Raw genomic sequence first — 17,967 nt, forward strand, 5'->3', positions numbered from 1 at the left:
AGGCCTGGATGCCACAAATATTAAAGGCTGTGTCTGAGAGCAGGAGGGAGGTTCCCTGGTCAGGGACAATTAGCATACAGCACCTCCTGTCCCAGGTCAGTAGGGGGAGCTGGCTGCCCCTATAAAAGCTGGAACTGGGGGCAGGGTTAGAGAGAACTGGACGACCTAGCTCAGGACTGAGACTAGTCCCAGAGAAGGAGGGACAGTTCAGCTGTAGCCAAGGAGTCCGTGAGGCAGAGGAGAAGCTGCGAGCCAGGGACAGAGGCGACGAGAGCCGGTCCTGGCTGAGAGAACTACACTACCGGACATTGGGGTCCAAGGCTGTCTGGGTTGCAAGCCCCGCAGCAGAGAACCAACCCGCGAGGGATTTCAGGTCCCTTGGCCTAAGAAGCCTGGAGGCTCCGCCACACAGAGGGACCAGTACAGCACGGAGAAGCAAAAGGTACCTAAGGCCCAAGTCGCAAGCCATACAGGCGAAGTACACGGCCAGCTCAGGGACGTGGGCTATCACACCACGAAAAGGGGGATAGTCAGCAAGGGCAGAGAGGGAACGGTAGGCCTTCACACTCACCCTGACCAGTGGGGCTCGCCCGAATGCTCTCAGACACCCAGGCCCATTCCTGCCCGGTACTCCTGTCGGGTCATTAGTAATACCTACAATAAAGACCCTGGACTGTTTGAAGCGAATTCTGAACTCTTATTATTGCTGCCTGCACTATCACCCCCAGCATTCACATACGCTGCCCTGAGGCTACACTCTTCCCGTGGGGAGTTATCCTATCCCTGTGCTGCACACCAACACCAGCCTCAGCGGTCTGCCTTGCAGCGGCGGTCATCCCTGACCGCAATCCACGGGTGGCGTAGTCGGACATTCATAACTCTACAAATAGACTGCCACAGCATTTTGCCTGACCACCCTGAGCCACGGGATCGGGTTGCCACTACTACCCCCATCATCGCACTGAAGCCCGGTTCCGGGTGCCCACGGCCCAGGGGGCGAGTCAGATGCTGTTGCTGAACCTCACAGCGGAGGCCAGCTACGTCCAGAGACAGACAGCGTAGCTGCTCTGCGAGCTCTGCAACCGAAGCCATACCAAGGGAGAAAGGAAGAAAAAAAACCACGCCCGAACAAAACCCCACACAAATAAAACCACATGTCAGTTTTTTTCTCCCTAAATATACACGGCCGGTGATAATGTCACGCACAGTGTAGGAAAGACAAAGTGCAACACGAAGGGATGAGGGGAACGGAGCCCAGACAGTAGGGAAAGGGAAAGTGGAGACCTCCTAGGCTGATCTAATATCATCCTGTCTCCCCTACTGTCCCTATATTGGTTCCTCACCAATCGCCAAACAGGAAGCCTAAGCCCTGTATATCCCTGGAGCTAGGCCCTGGATAGGGAGGGGGGGGGTGAGCACTGGTCAGTCCCCACTGTAAACTAAAGACAACAAGGGAGACAAACACAGGGGGAAGAAACTTAGCTTGAGCCGACTTCAGAGAGACTACACCAAACGTCCTCCAAGCACCAAAGGGGAAGGAAGCAGACTGCAATAGCTCCAAGTCTTCACAAGGGGACATGTGAATATCACCTGCAGCAAACTGAAAGTATTTAAACACCCAGGCCTGGGTGTCAATCAGAGCAGAAGGGAGGTAGCTGCTGGGTCTTAAAGTAAGAAAGATTTAAGAAGGTTTTTGTAATGCCAAACGAAGTGACCTTCTGCAACCAGCTGCAGAATGACTGTCTGCTACATCTGACACACCCGTGACAAATGCCCCCCCCCATAATCCTCCATACAATATAATAGGCCCCACATAGTCCTCCATACAGAATAATGAGCCCCACATAATCCTCCTATGGGCCCCACATAGTTCTCCATACAGAATATGGTCCCCACATAGTCCTCCATACAGAATAATGGGCCCCACATAGTCCTCCATATAGAATAATGGGCCTCACATAGTCCTCCATATAGAATAATGGGCCTCACATAGTCCTCCTTACAGAATAATGGGTCCCGCATAGTCCTCCATAAAGAATAATGGGCCCCATATAGTCCTCCATACAGAATAATGGGCCCACATAGTCCTCCATACAGTATAATGGCCCCACATAGTCCTCCACACAGAATAATGGACCCCACATCGTCCCCCATACAGAATAATGGGCCCCACATAGTCCTCCATACAGAATAATGGGCCCCGCATATTCCTCCATACAGAATAATGAGCCCCGCATATTCCTCCATACAGAACAATGGGCCCCGCATAGTCCTCCATACAGAACCATGGGCCCCGCATAGTCCTCCATACAGAATAATGGGCCCCACATTGTACTCCATACAAAATAATTGCCCCACATAGTCCTCCATACAGAATAATGGCCCCACATAGAGGTGGTGGTTCTGGTGTCGCGGGTCAAATATAACCATCCTGAGGGCCATATTTGGCCCACAGGCCAGAGTTTGACATGTATGGTGTAGAGGTTAAAACACAGATTTCAGCGATGCTTCTTATCTGTGCTTTTGTTTGCTTGCTATGATTATTTTACCACCAGGAGCTGGACCCCTGCCAATTTTGCATTCAAAAAGTCACATAGTGCTCCTTCCCTTCTGAACCCTGCCGTGCGCCCAAACACTGCATTTTCCCCACATATTGGGTATCGGCGTACTCAGGAGAAATGGCACAACAAATGGCATTGACGTGGGGAATACCCGGAGCCAGGCCTCGTAGTTGCTGGGGGTTGCACTAATGTCAATGTCCGACTACGCCATCTGTGGATTGCGGTTATTGGTAACCGCCACTGTGGGGCAGTCCGCTGAAGCTGGTGGTATGTGCAGCTAGGTGTTGTGACTCCCCACAGGTAGAGTGTAGCTTCAGGGCACGCCCGGGGTCAGAGGGCACGGCTCTGGACCTGGGCGCGGGCTGGTGGTAGTAGCGCCCGCAATCAGAGGATTTGGTTGCGGGAGGGGGCTGCCGCTGGTGGCACCCAGGGCTGGAGGGCTTGGCTGTGGGAGCGGGCCGCCGCTGGTGGCACCCGAGGCTGGAGGGCTTGGCGATAGGCCCAGCTGCAGGGGTAGGAGCAGGCTGGCGGTGGTAGCGCCTAGGGGCAGCGGCTCCACCAGGGGGCCCAGGAGCAGGTCGACACTGGCAGCGCCCGGGACAGGGAGACTCCTCCTACCTGCTCCTGCGGCCGCTCCTGCGTCTCGCGTCGCCTCCTGGTGCTGGTCGGGATCCGCGACGGCTGGGACACTGCCGGTGCTGGGCAGCGTTCTCTGCTGACGGTCCGCCATCCTCTGCTCCATCTCCCGCTTCCATCCGGCGATGGCGTCGCGCTGGGCCTTCTCCATCCTCCGGCCCAGGTCTTCCATCCCGGAGCGGAGGAACTCCGAGTCCTCCTGGGGCAGCTTTGCCACGAGCTCCTCCAGGGTGTAGGGTGCTTCAGACTGCAGCATGTCGCTGGCTGGGGCTCTGGTGCTGCGGTCCTGCATCTTCCCCACCGGGTGTGATCCAGACCACACCCTGTCTCCCAGTTTTCTTCTCTCCCCTCCCCTGCTGGGGGCGGTCCCAGGGCAATTTGCTGCGGTCCCATGGCAGCCTGCTGTCGGTCACCCTCAGGGTCAGCCCCCCTACCTTGATGGACACACTGGCATACATGACCATTGCTGTTTGGGGCGGGCTCCGCTGTTGGCGCCATGCTGGGACCCGGCCCACAATGGGAGGTGGTCTATGGTCATCTTTTAGCACGAACATAATGGCGCCCGTTCTTCTGGGGCGGGCGCCACATTCAGTACAGTGAAACAGTCTCTAGGCACACAATACCCGATGATGACGGGTTGGTTTCGAATCCCGCCGACTACGTCAAAGTTGACGCGCCACCTGGGCCATGGGGAATACCCGGAGCCGGGCCTCGTAGTTGCTGGGGGTTGTAGTCACCGTGGCGGCGACCCGGTCCGTGACCCAGGGCGGTCAAACCAGGGGGGTAGTCTATGTGCACTAATGTCAATGTCCGACTACGCCACCTATGGATTGCTGTTATTGGTAACTGCCGCTGTGGGGCAGCCCGCTGAAGCTGGTGGTATGTGCAGCTAGGTGTTGTGACTCCCCACAGGTAGAGTGTAGCTTCAGGGCAACGTGAGTGGATGATGGTGGTGATAGTGCAGGGAATCAGTAGTGACAACGCGGAGTCTTTACAATGCAGTCTCAGGGTCTTTACTCCCTGTTCTTTCACTCCAAGTTATTACTGCAGGTTTATAACTTCCCGCGTCGTCCTGTATTTACCAAGTGAGGGGCTCAGTCGACTCCCAGGTAGCTCTGGAGCACTTAGCAGGACCCCCTTCTGTGTGTCCTCTCTGGCCTCTCTCCTCGTATCTCACACCTAGCGGCACCTCTGTCCAGTGTCCTCGGGCCTTGGCGGGCGACGTGTGTTCCGTCCCCTGGCCCTATGTGGCTACTTTCCTAGTGGCTGGTGTGGATGGCCTGCTGTACTTGAAGTGCTGAAGCCTCCGGTTCCCAGTTGAGCCCTGTAGTCTCTGCTGGTTGGGGGACCCGGTTCCCCTTCTCTGGCCTGACCCCCCTACTCTTCTAGTAGCGGCGGGTGTACGGGTGGCTTGCTGCACAGCCCGTACCCCTAGGGTCCTTTCGGTTCCTGGAGCCTTCCTGCTCAGTCTTCTCTCTCTCCCAGACTCAGGCCTCCTGACTAGGCCCGCCTGTGGAGCAGAGCTCATACCGAGCCTCTGCTCCCTGACTCCTCCTCAGTCTGTCTGACTGAAACTCCCCACCGACTCACTGAACCTGTTAGAACTCTCCTGTTAGTTTTTTTTTAGTTTGCTGGTCACATGACCATTTTTGCCTATTTAATCCGGCTCCGCCCTCCTGGCCTTGCTGGACTTCATTGTATTTACTACTCTTGAGCTAGCTTGGTGCTCTGTTGCCGTTCTCTGTTAGTTTTGCTAGGTCTTCTGACCTCTATGCTTTTTGTTGTGTGTTTGTCTTTGACTGCTACTATTTCTGCTAGGAGGTGTCCAAACTTATCCCAGTCCCTAGTTCTTGTAGGGATCCCTCCCTCACATCTATAGGTCTTCGTACAGACTAGCCGAGGACTTTAGCGGGTCTGATCGCAGGATCAGGTTCCCTGTTACATCGTAGGGATCTAGTTTAGTTCTATTGTAGGGACAGATCTCCTGTCTTTCCTTAGTCCCTGTAGCAGATCATAACAGTAAGTCCAGCCCTAAAAAAAAAAAAAAAAAAAATTTCTCTAAGGAAAGACCTCCAGTTTTCCATCATGGTCTCGGTTCAAGATTTGGCTCAACGCTTGCAGGGACTCTCTCTGGAGGTGGCCAAGCTCCAACAACACGTGAGTAGCTGTTCTGGAGCACATTTTGTGGAACCTAAGGTACGTCTGCCTGATTTATTTTTTGGCGAACAACAAGATTTTTTTTCTTTCAAAAATGCTTGTTTATTGTATTTTCGTTTGAGACCCGGATCCTCTGGTGATGAATCACAGCGCATAGGGTTCATAATGTCACTTTTGCGCAAAGATCCTCAGGGATGGGCCTTCTCTCTCCAACCTAGTGATCCGTGCTTTAGATCAGTGGATAGTTTTTTTTCTGCTTTGGGTTTGTTGTACTATGATCCTGATCGTGTCTCATCTGCTGAGTCTGAATTGAGACGTTTGAGGCAGGGATCAGGTAATGTGGAAAAATATTGTTCTCACTTCCGTCGGTGGTCTGCCCAGGTGGGGTGGAACGATTCAGCTTTGAAAAGCTTGTTTCTTGCAGGGCTAGGTGAAAGGGTTAAGGATTTACTGATTGCTTATCCCACACCTGGAAACTTGCAGGAGGCAATGCAATTAGCTATACGGGTGGACAGGAGACTGCGTGCAAGGGTTAATGAGAGCAAATCCTCTGCTATGTCAGCTCCGAGTCCTGAGAGGGTCTGTGCTGACAATGGAGAGCCGATGGAGATTGGAGCGATGGCACCCCGCTCTCAGGAAAAAGACCGCAGGCTTTCTGAAGGCTTGTTCTTCTATTGCGGAAATTCTGGTCATTTTATTAAGAACTGTGTGCTTCGTATGAAGAAAGAAAAAAAAATGGTCAGTCATGCACGTATTGCCTGTTTAAATTCTAAGGGAGTATTCCTATCTGCTACTACCGCTGCTCAGGATGAATTAATTGAATTTCGGGTATTTGTGGATTGTGGTTCTACTCTGAATGTGATTGATGGGGGATTCTTGGAAAAACTTAGATTAGAACCTAAAACTTTGTCATCCCCTATTGCTGTGGTTTCTGTTGATGGCTCTCCCTTGAAGAGTGTTACTCATAAGGTCTGTGAATTTCCCCTCACTATTAATGGTATTCATCAAGAGAATTTGGATTTGGTGGTATTAGATAATTTGCCTTCTCCAGTAATATTGGGGTTACCCTGGTTAAAATTGCACAATCCTGTACTGGATTGGTCTACTAATGAAATTAAGTCCTGGAGCCCTAAGTGTTATGACAAGTGTTGTAACGGACGTATTGCTGCGGTGGATAAAGGGGAATTACCTGTACCTATTCAGGATTTTTGGAGAGTTTTTTCTGAGGAGGAGTCACAAATTTTGCCTCCCCATAGAGACTATGATTGTACCATTGAATTTGTCCCTGGAGCGACTCTTCCTAAAAGTCGTTTATTTAATCTTACTATTCCTGAGAGAAAGGCTTTGGAGGAATACATACAGACAAGCTTGGCCGCCGGTCACATTAGGCCTTCCAAGTCTCCTGTGGCTGTTGGATTTTTTTTTGTAAAAAAAAAAGATGGCGGTTTACGTCCTTGTCTGGACTTTCGTGAGATTAATAAAATTACTGTACGCAATCCTTACCCACTGCCATTGATTCCTGATTTATTTAACCAGTTAGTGGGGGCCAAGTGGTTCTCTAAAATTGATCTCCGGGGGGCATACAATTTGTTGCGCATGAAGGAGGGTGATGAATGGAAGACTGCTTTTAACACTCCTGTGGGTCATTTTGAGAATCTGGTGATGCCTTTTCGTCTTACCAATGCTCCAGCATTTTTTCAGAATCTTATTAATGACATCCTTAGACCTTTAATCGGCAAAAATGTGGTTGTGTATTTGGATGACATTCTGATTTATTCGCCTGATCTGGAGTCTCATTGGCGGAGCGTACGTGAGGTATTACAGTTATTAATGGACAATTCGCTTTTTGCTAAGCTGGAGAAATGTGAGTTCGCTGTACAGAGAATTAGTTTTTTGGGCTACATTATCTCCAGTGAAGGTTTTGAGATGGACCCGGTTAAAGTTCAAGCTGTGCAGGAATGGCCTAGGCCTATTGGTTTGAAATCGATACAGAGGTTTTTGGGTTTCGCCAATTATTACAGAAAATTCATAAAAAAAATTTCTATTATTGTCAAACCGCAGACCGATCTCACCAGGAAAGGTGCTAATGCGGTTCAGTGGACTTCTGAAGCCATTGAAGCTTTTGTGTTTCTAAAGGAGAGGTTCACCTCTGCTCCCATCCTTATGCAGCCTGATGTGACTAAGTCGTTTTTGGTTGAGGTTGATGCTTCTTCGGTGGGGGTCGGTGCGGTGTTGTCTCAGGAAAACAAGGATAGAGTACATCCCTGTGCCTTTTTTTCAAAAAAATTTTCTGAGACTGAACTTAATTACGATATTGGTAATCGGGAATTGCTGGCGATTAAACTCGCATTTGAACACTGGCGTCACCTCTTGGAAGGTGCTGAATTTCCCATTCAGGTTTTCACTGATCATAAAAATCTGATCTATCTTGATGCTGCCAAGCGCTTGAATGCCCGTCAGGCTAGGTGGGCACTTTTTTTCTCGCGGTTTAATTTTTCCGTTACTTACATCCCGGGTACCAAGAATGTTAAAGCGGATGCTTTGTCTCGCAGCTTTTCTCCCATGGTCGGTGTTGAGGAGGAAGAGGAGAGCATTTTACAAGAAGGTGTTGTGATTGCTGCTTTGGACTCCGTTTTGGAGGATGAGATTCTTACAGCTCAGGAGAATGCCCCATCAAACACTCCCCATGGGAGGTTGTTTGTGCCTAGGACCTTTAGGAGAGATTTGTTTGTTGAGTGTCATGAGTCTCGGTTGGCAGGTCATCCAGGAATTTCTGAGACCAAGAGACTTGTGGGTCGAAGTTTTGGGTGGCCTGGATGGCAGAAGGAAGTCATTAAGTGGGTGCGCCAATTTACTGTGTGTGCTAGATCCAAGTCTTCGCATGCTCCTGCTGCGAGGTTGCTTTGCCCTCTGGAGGTTCCTAGTGCACCTTGGACACATCTGGCTATGGACTTTATTACTGACCTTCCCCCCTCTGAAGGTTTCACGGTCATCTGGGTGGTCGTGGACCGTTTTAGCAAGATGTGTCACTTGGTTCCCTTCATCAAACTGCCTTGCGCTAAGACACTCGCTAAGGCCTTTGTCAAGGAAATTGTCAGACTACATGGTGTTCCTACTGACATTGTTTCTGATAGGGAACCTCAGTTCGTGGCTCGTTTTTGGCGTGCCTTTTGTGACAGGTTGGGAGTTCATTTGTCGTTTTCATCCGGATATCATCCTGAGTCTAATGGCCAGACAGAAAGGAAGAACCAGGATGTTGAGCAGTTCTTGCGTTGTTTTGTGGCAGACAATCAAGAGGGGTGGTCTGAGTTTCTGCCACTTGCTGAATTTGCTCTTAACAACCATACATCCTCTTCTGCTGGGTGTTCGCCTTTTTTTTGTTGTTCTGGGAGACATCCGTCTTTTGGGTCATTCTCCAAATTGGTTTCGGCTGTGCCTGAGGAGGAGAGTTTTTCCGGTGATTTGAAGAGAGTTTGGACGGATGTGCGTGGTAATCTTCAGGAGGCTAACAAAAAATCTAAGAGGTACTTTGATAGGAAACGGCAAGAGGTTTTGTTTGCTGTTGGTGACATGGTTTGGTTGTCCTCTAAGAATCTGCGATTGAGGATTCCTTCTAAAAAATTGGGTCCCAAGTTCGTAGGGCCCTTTAAGGTGCTTCAGATAGTTAACCAATCTGCTGTTAGGTTGGAGGTTCCTACGTCCTGGAAGATTAACCCGGTGTTTCATGTTTCTCTGTTGAAAAAAGCTGATGTGTCGGATGGTGACGCCTCTGCCACTGTTCCCCCGGTGGTGGAGGACGGGGAATATGAAATTTCCCGCATCCTAAATTCTAGACGGTATAGAGGGAGTTTGCTGTATCTCGTCGCTTGGAAGGGTTTCGGACCTGAGGATAACTCATTGGTGAGGGCGGATGATGTTTCTGCTTCCAGACTTGTCAGAGCTTTTCACAGGAGGCTTCCTGGTAAGCCTGGGCCTAGGGGATCCAGAGGATCCTCTTAGAAGAGGGGGTACTGTTAGAACTCTCCTGTTAGTTTTTTTTTAGTTTGCTGGTCACATGACCATTTTTGCCTATTTAATCCGGCTCCGCCCTCCTGGCCTTGCTGGACTTCATTGTATTTACTACTCTTGAGCTAGCTTGGTGCTCTGTTGCCGTTCTCTGTTAGTTTTGCTAGGTCTTCTGACCTCTATGCTTTTTGTTGTGTGTTTGTCTTTGACTGCTACTATTTCTGCTAGGAGGTGTCCAAACTTATCCCAGTCCCTAGTTCTTGTAGGGATCCCTCCCTCACATCTATAGGTCTTCGTACAGACTAGCCGAGGACTTTAGCGGGTCTGATCGCAGGATCAGGTTCCCCTGTTACATCGTAGGGATCTAGTTTAGTTCTATTGTAGGGGCAGATCTCCTGTCTTTCCTTAGTCCCTGTAGCAGATCATAACAGAACCAAGATGGTTCCTTGCTATTATACCTCTTACCACAGTGCTCCCATTATCTACGTCCTCCACCCATCCAATACATAGTTCCCCCTCTCTAAGTGTTTCCTCCCCACTCCAGCCAGGGATCAGGGACACTTGTGCTCTCCCGTAGGAGCATTATCGCCCTGTCCCCCGGAAATGTGGTGTAGTGGATGTAGTGTTAGGGTCCTGAGCCATACTCCTTCCTTACCTGAGAGTGAGATACCACACCTCTGGGTGAGATGCAATACCTCTGTGGCGACCGAACCCTCAGGGGCGCCACAATATGGCACAATTTCTCCTGTTAACCTTATGAAAATGCAAAATTGGGGGCTGAAGAACATTTTTGTGGGAAAAATGTGAAAATTTTATTTTTACGGCTCAATGATTTAAACTTCTGTCAAGCACCTGGGGGTTCAAGGTGCTCATACACCTAGATAAGTACCCTGAGGGGTCTAGTTTCCAAAATGGTGTCACTTGTGGGGGGTTTCCACTGTTTAGGCACATCAGAGGCTCCCCAAACACAACATGGTTTCCGCTAATTATTCAAGCAAATTTTACATTCAAAAAGTCAAATGGCGCTCCTTCCCTTCCAAACCCTGCCGTACTCCCAAAAAGTGGTTTTCTCCCACATATGGGGTATCGGCTTACTCAGGAGAAATGGCACAACAAATGGTATGGCGCAATTTCTCCTGTTACCCTTATGAAAATGCAAAATTGGGGGCTGAAAAAAAATTTTGTGGGAAAAATGTGAACATTTTATTTTTACGGCTCAATGATATAAACTTCTGTGAAGCACCTGGGGGTTCAAAGTGCTCACCACACACCAGGGGATCTCCAAACGCAACATGGTGTCCGCTAATTATTCAAGCAAATTTTACATTCAAAAAGTCAAATGGCGCTCCTTCCCTTCCGAACCCTGCCGTGCGCCCAAACAGTGTTTTTTCCCTACATATAGGGTATCTGCATGCTCAGGGGAAATTGCACAACAAATTTTGGGGTCCCTTTTTTCCTGTTACCCCTACGAAAATAAAAAAATTTTGGTCTAAAGTAACAATTTTGTGAAAAAAATTAAATGTTAATTTTTTTCTTCCCCTTTCCAAAAATTCCTGTGAAGCACCTGAAGGGTTAATAAACTTCTTGAATGTGGTTTTGAGCACCTTGAGGGGTGCAGTTTTTAGAATGCTTTAACTTTTGGGTATTTTCTGTCATAAAGGCCCCTCAAAGTCACGTCAAATGAGATGTGGTCTCTAAAAAAATGGTTTTGTAAATTTTGTTGTAAAAATGAGAAATCGCTGGTCAACTTTTAACCCTTATAACTCCCTAATAAAAAAATATTTGGCTCCAAAATTGTGCTGATGTAAAGTAGACATGTGGAAAATGTTATTTATTAACTATTTTGTATAACATATCTCTCTGATTTAAGGGCATAAAAATTAAAATTTTGAAATTTGTAAAATTTTTGCCAAATTTCCGATTTTTTTGCAAAGAAACTCAAGTGATATCAAAGAAATTTTACTATCATGAAGTACAATATGTCACAAAAAAAACAATCTTAGAATCAGTGGGATCCGTTGAAGCGTTCCAGAGTAATTAGCTCATAAAGTGACAGTGGTCAGAATTGTAAAAATTGGCCTGGTCATTAACGTACAAACCACCCTCGGGGGTAAAGTGGTTAATAAAGGCTTCAATATTAGTATGTAATTATATTACAGCAATATTATACTTTGAGAGATTATCATATGTGCTTTAATGAACTTACTTTATATTCTAGATTATAATTAGTCAAGATTCACTATTGCATATTTATAGCCTGAGATTGTTCCTTATTTGACCTGTATTTTTGATTGTCAATCATCTCCCCAAAGTGAAATTAGAGAAGCACTCCTCTTCCCATCCAAGTTTTTATCCTCTCAATATATTGCAGTCATCATATTATATAGCACTGTGTACTTACAATTGCTCATTTTGCCTTTCTACCCAGCTGATTCTTTTATTTTTCTCGTCTCTATGTAGAAACAGGAAGTCTCTTGTCCCTGCTTTTATCATCCCCTCTTCAACTCCTGACCCAGCTGCTGTGCTCCTCCCCACTGACATTGACTTTTGCAGTGACTTATGACTCATACAGGCAAAATTTACTTCCTATTTCTACATAGAGCATAGAATAATTCAGCTAGTCAGATTTTAATTACATGATGTCATAAACCTAATGGAAAAGAGAAGAATTAGCTGGGTATAAAGGCAAAATGAGCAATTGTAAGTACACAGTGCTATATAAAATGATGATTGTAGTATATTAAGAGGATACATATTTTGATGAGAGTGCTTCTTTAAAAAAAAGCAATGGTGACAATAAATAATGTTAATATTTCAATAATAAGTAAGTATAGGCGAGATCACTGGTATGTCTATTTGCTTGAATATATTAATTTTCAAATGAAGGCTGTATGAGAAAAACCTTCATTGAGGGAATTTTGGCTCAAAATATTTAAAGAAGTTTTCCACTACTTTTACACTGATGTCCCATCCTACGGATGGGGCATCAATGTTTGATTAGCCGGGGGCCCACACCCGGCACCCCAGTCGATCAGCTGTCATCTGCAGGCCGCAGCGGCCGCCGGTGGGAAGTACTTACTTATGGTGCTTGGCCGTCTAGCTGTAGTAGCCGCCGCGGGGTACTGCATGTCCACCTCCTATTTAGTTCAATGGGAGGCAGATGTGTAGTACCTTGCGGTGGCCAATACAGCTAAATGGCCAAGCTCCGCAAATAAGCACGTCCGGCCTGCGGTCGCCGCTGGCAACGATAACAACTGATCGGCGGGGGTGCCGGGTGCGGGACTACGGCCGATCAGACATCGATGCCCCATCCTATGGATGGGGCATCAATGTAAAAGTAGTGGAAAACTTCTTTAACCTTTGGATATATTTGGCCTCTTCCTTTAGGAATATCTTATTTAAATCCCCAGCTCTTGGTCTTAACTTGTTTTTAACATATTCCAAAAAATTTTAATTTGCTGACATCACCTGGGAGTACAGATTTGCAATATTGTGCCAAAGGTGTAAGTTCATCACTATTAATCATAATTGTGTGCTTTGAAATATGTCTTCTGCATTCTTCAACTGTTTTACCAACATGTATTTTTTGACATTCACATTTAGCTATGTACACAATGCCTCTCGTTTTACAATTAATGAATTGTTTGATAGTGTATTTTTTCCCCATTTTAAAGATTCATAAATTATTAAATAATGTGACAGAAACTGCAATTCCTACAGGGAAGGAATACCACAGTTTTTTTAGATAATCAATTATTTGATGTATTTTTTTTGGTATTACCTAGATGGCAATGTACAAGGAGGTTACTTCTTTGCCGATAGGTCACACTTGGATATGATCGTAATACTACTTTCAAGTCTGAATCCAACTCTAAAATTGGCCAATATCTCTTAATTAACCTTTTTACATCATTAGCAAAGCCATGAAAGGTTCCAATACATCTTGTGATTGCATTTTTCTTTTCTTTATTAGAACGATTTACCAGCAGAGAATACCTAGAACACGCCCTAGCCCTGGCAAATGTCCTCAGATGTTTTTTGGGGTAGCTCCAAGCCTGGAATCTGTGATGGAGAACATCACACTTCGGTTAGAAACCAGACCAGCCAGCAGATATTTCCCCACCGGTACACTTCTACTTGAAGATTCAGGATACCAACTGTTCAAATGGAGGAAACCATTTGTAGAAGTAGGCTTCCTGTAAATTTCGGTTTAGATATGTCCAACAGGATCAGTATGAATTTTCAAATCCAAAAAACTATCTTTTTGTGTATTTCAAATGTGAAATTTCATTCCAATTTGATTTTTCAGCATACGGCACTGGCAAACTTCATATGATTGAAGGAAGGATGAATGGACAAATATACCAAGACATTCTTGATAAAAAATTTTCTGCCATCTACCAGGATAATGAAGATGAAATGAGGGTGGACATTTCAGCAAGACAATGATCCCAAACATAAAGCTGCTTTATTTGGTTTCAGAGAAAGAAAATAAAGCTGCTAGAATGGCCCAGCCAATCACCGAACCTGAATCCAATAGAAAATGTAAGGAACTAAAGCTCAGAGCTCATAGAAGGAGCCCACAGGAGCTCGAGGATTTGCGCAGTGTTTGTGTGGAAGGATTTGATTAAATCACACCTGAGCAATGCAAGCGGCTAGTTTCTCCATACAGGTGGTGTCTTGAAACTGTCATCAGCAACAAAGGCTTTTGAATGAAGTATTAGTTAAATTTCAGTAAACGTGTTCAATACTTGTTCCCAGTGTCATTCACCATTATTACACATAACTTAATTTATGGACATCTATGGTTTGATTTCTTTTCCTTTGTGGATTAGATGGGTTGTTACAGACATCTGGTGAGAATTTCATGTTAATAGCACCTTTAGAAATATATTTACTTAGAAAATTGGTGATGTGTTCAATTTATTTCACCCACTGTATATAACCTCCAGAAAAAAAAACTCCTGAGTTATTACATAACATATTTCTGTGATGCCATAAAAAAATGTTTTCTCAGTATTCAGTATAGCGTACATTCCATGATGCTGATAAAATCACATGCATGTGTCTGCTTGTTATATGTATTCCTATATATTTTCTTATTGCTCATTAGATGATTGTATGTGAGAGCATTAGACTCAATCTGAAGAATAATGCTGTATAAATTGCATTAGATAACCTGTGTTTGACTGAGGCAGTGTATAATCTTATTAAAGAGTGGATAAAGCTAGCCTGATCCAATTTTCTTAAGGGTTTGTGCAGTTTCCAGAGCTAACATCTTAACTGTCACGTCTCTGCTTCACAGCTTCCTAACAAGCCAACATCATTGGGACTTCTCAGCCTTGCCACTCTAAGTCAAGGAGAAAATAATAAGGATTTACATCTAAATGGTTGTTAGAGTATATAATTTGGTGACTAGGATGCACATATTAGCACACTTTCCTAATTTAAGAAAAAAGAAAATTAAATTAATGTGCACTGTATTAAATAGGTTCCACTACTTTAACATTGATGGCCTATCCATACGATAGGTCATCAATGTCTGATCGCACCCCCACCGATCAGCTGCTCCTGGTGTCAGCAACAGCCGGAACTGCTCAGTGATGGAGCTGCAAAGCACAACTCCATCCACGAAATAGTGGCTGCGCCCGGGTAATGCACATCCGCCCCCTATTGATTTGAATAGAGGACAGACGTGCAATACCCGGCCAGGGGCACTATACACCATACTGGGTTGTCCAGCTCCGAAACGGAGCAGTTCCAACCACCGCCGACACAGAGAACAGCTGATCGCCGGGGTGCCGGGTGTCGCACTCTCACCAATCACACATTGATGACCTATCCTAAGGATAGGCCATCAATGTTAAAGTAGTGAACAACCTCTTTAAAAAACACTCAATCATTTTTATGAGCTGAACCTGTGTAAATCTGTGTGTAGTGTGTAAGTGTGTTAATATACACACCGATCACCTTCCCTGGTTTCCAGTGCCGCTCTAGTCCTTTTCTCCCTCACGTGACTTCTATTCCAACTTGCCAGCTAACACGGGGGTTTAAGTGTAAGCCAAAAGTAAAAATGATCTGGGTATATTATTCTCCAGTTCAGTATGATTACGTTTATACAAACATGCATAGTTTTTGTTTTAATATGTGATAAAAGAAAATTCAGAAATTTGTAAGAAAAAAATATATATTGCGTGGCCATTTTCCAAAATCCGTAGCATTTTTTTTTTCAGGATTTCGATCTGTGCGAGGTTTTGCTTTTTGTACCCCAAGACGTTGTTTTTACTGATATCACTTTGGGGTGGATAGGATGTTTTAATTACATTTTTTTGTGTTGTTGCAATAGCTGAAAAATTGCTATTCTAGCGTTTTTATTTTTTTCTCACCGTTCACTGATTAGAATAATTTATTCTATACATTGATTACAGTTTTTACTGTATTTCTAGTCCCCTTAGGGGACTTAAACTTACAATCATCTGATCGCCATAGCATTGCTGTATATAGCAAAAATCATGGTCTCCTATGAACGTCAGCCACGGGCTAGTTTTCACAGGAGTAGTGTTGAGCGCATTTGTTCGGGATTTCAGATTCGGGTTTGTGTTCGGGGTTCCGGCTTGTTATCTGCGTGACAGCGTGGCAAATCAGGGATGTTCATGGGCGGAGCCGTTTTTTTTGCGCAAACAAGCCAGAACCCCGAACACAGACTCGAATTTGAAATGCCGAACAAATTCAACACTACACAGGAGTACCATCATGACTGGCACATGGGTCTTCAGCAGACTCACGACCATAATGGCAACCCATCGACGCCCCACGATAACGTCTCGGGGGGCCAATGGACGCCTAGAATAGTGAGCTCCCTGCCAGTGTGCAATAAATGCTGCTATCACAGATTGACAGCGGCATTTAACAGGTTAACAGCCGCAGACGGACCTTCGCTGTTAGAGGCTGATGATGGCTAAATAACACACAAAGACAGTATTGATTGTAATACACAACAAGGAAAAAATCCTAAACTAGATCCACATAGCTGTAACTGGGAAAACACTCTGGGGTAATAAATATAAACCAAAAGCACTGACAGCCACCTCAGGCTAAAACGAGTATATGAAATCCCCACATGATTAAAAGATATATTTAATTAGAAAATAATTAAAAAATACATACTATTCAAGCAACCTAACTCGAAAAGGAGGGATGAATGATAGCGACAGTTCTAGTAGCTCAACAACAGATACAAATATATGAGACTGTGTACAATAAGAAATACAGGCTTTATTGACTCAAGTATAGGTCAAAGTACATATATAAGATACTGCCACAATATATGAAAATGTATAGCTCAAAGGAACCTACCACATGGTGATAGCTCATGCCGTGCTATATCCTCGCTCACCACCATGAACTTCCTGTTTCCGGTCAATGGAACGCATACGAGGAGTAGATCCATGTGCAAGACGTTGCCGGCACATAAGTGCATGTGGAGATGCTGCACAGTGCCATACAATCAAAAGAACCAAGAGGAGGAATAGTTGCATATGCGCACAGTGGTAAGAAGTGAAGAAAAGTGAAAAAAGATGTCTTATCAACGGGAACCCGCTGCGCGTGCGCGCGATGACCACAGAAAAGAAAAGAAAATATAATCATGGAAACTGACTGCGGGACTGTGATGAAACAAGAAGGGTCAGTGAAAAAATGTACGTGGTGGTGTCATTTTTTTTCACTTTTCTTTTTTACTGCTTACCACCGTGTGCATGTGTGAATATTCCTCTTCATGGTTCTTCCGACAGTTTGGTGCCATGGGGCATGCACGCCAGATACTACTTGCCAATGAGTCTACGCTTCATATGCATTCATTTGACCGGAAACTGGAAGTTCCTGGTGGCGAGCAGGGATATAGTGCTGCATGCGCCACCACATCAATATTAATTATTACACACCTTTCTGTTGATTGCGGCAAAATGTACACATATAGAAGAGTGATTCATTTGATGATAAACACACTACCTGAGGAAGAAGGGCAAAACACGCGTTGGGGCACGAGGTTGATGGTGGCACACAGCAGCTAAATATGCTACTCTAACATACTCCGTGACATTTTTTGGAAATTATGTCTGTGTTCGTTTGTCTTTGTGATATGTTTTATATTAATCCACATATATTATTAAACTCATATATATTATTAAATACTTATTTTCATTATGCACTATAGTACCTTTATTGGGTAACCATATTTTACTAAGAATAATTGTTTACATCACCATAAGCTTTGTTCTGGTTGTAAGGTCATTTTGAGTTATACATTTTAATATGTTGTGGCACTTTGGCCTATACTTGGGACAATGTAGTCTGCATTTTTTATTGTAAACAGGTTAGTTTATTTGTATCTGTTGTTGAGTTACTACAATTGTTAATGTCATTCATCCTTCCTTTTCGAGTTACCTTGCTTGAATTGTATGTATTTTTTATTATTTTCTAATAAATCTATATCTTAATCATGTGGGGTTTTCATTCACTCATTTTAGCCTGAGGTGGCTCTCAGTGCTTTTGGTTTATATTGATTGTAATATCAAATTGTCTGATTTGTAAAGCGCTGCGGAATATGTTG

At 45.2% G+C, this 17,967-nt stretch overlaps 1 long non-coding RNA gene across 1 annotated transcript in view; it reads left to right on the forward strand.

Moving 5' to 3' along the window:
- Positions 1 to 13,811, forward strand: part of LOC141258371 (uncharacterized) — an 87,497-nt gene extending 73,686 nt beyond the window's left edge. Inside the window, exon 3 of the long non-coding RNA XR_012318307.1 lies at positions 13,333 to 13,811. This is a non-coding gene — a long non-coding RNA (uncharacterized lncRNA). The remainder of the gene's footprint in view (positions 1 to 13,332) is intronic.
- Positions 13,812 to 17,967: the final 4,156 nt, after the last annotated feature.

The sequence above is a fragment of the Phyllobates terribilis genome, unplaced genomic scaffold (genome assembly GCF_046119375.1).
Source record: "Phyllobates terribilis strain yellow unplaced genomic scaffold, ASM4611937v1 Scaffold_3__8_contigs__length_932513732, whole genome shotgun sequence".
Lineage (NCBI taxonomy): Eukaryota > Metazoa > Chordata > Amphibia > Anura > Dendrobatidae > Phyllobates > Phyllobates terribilis.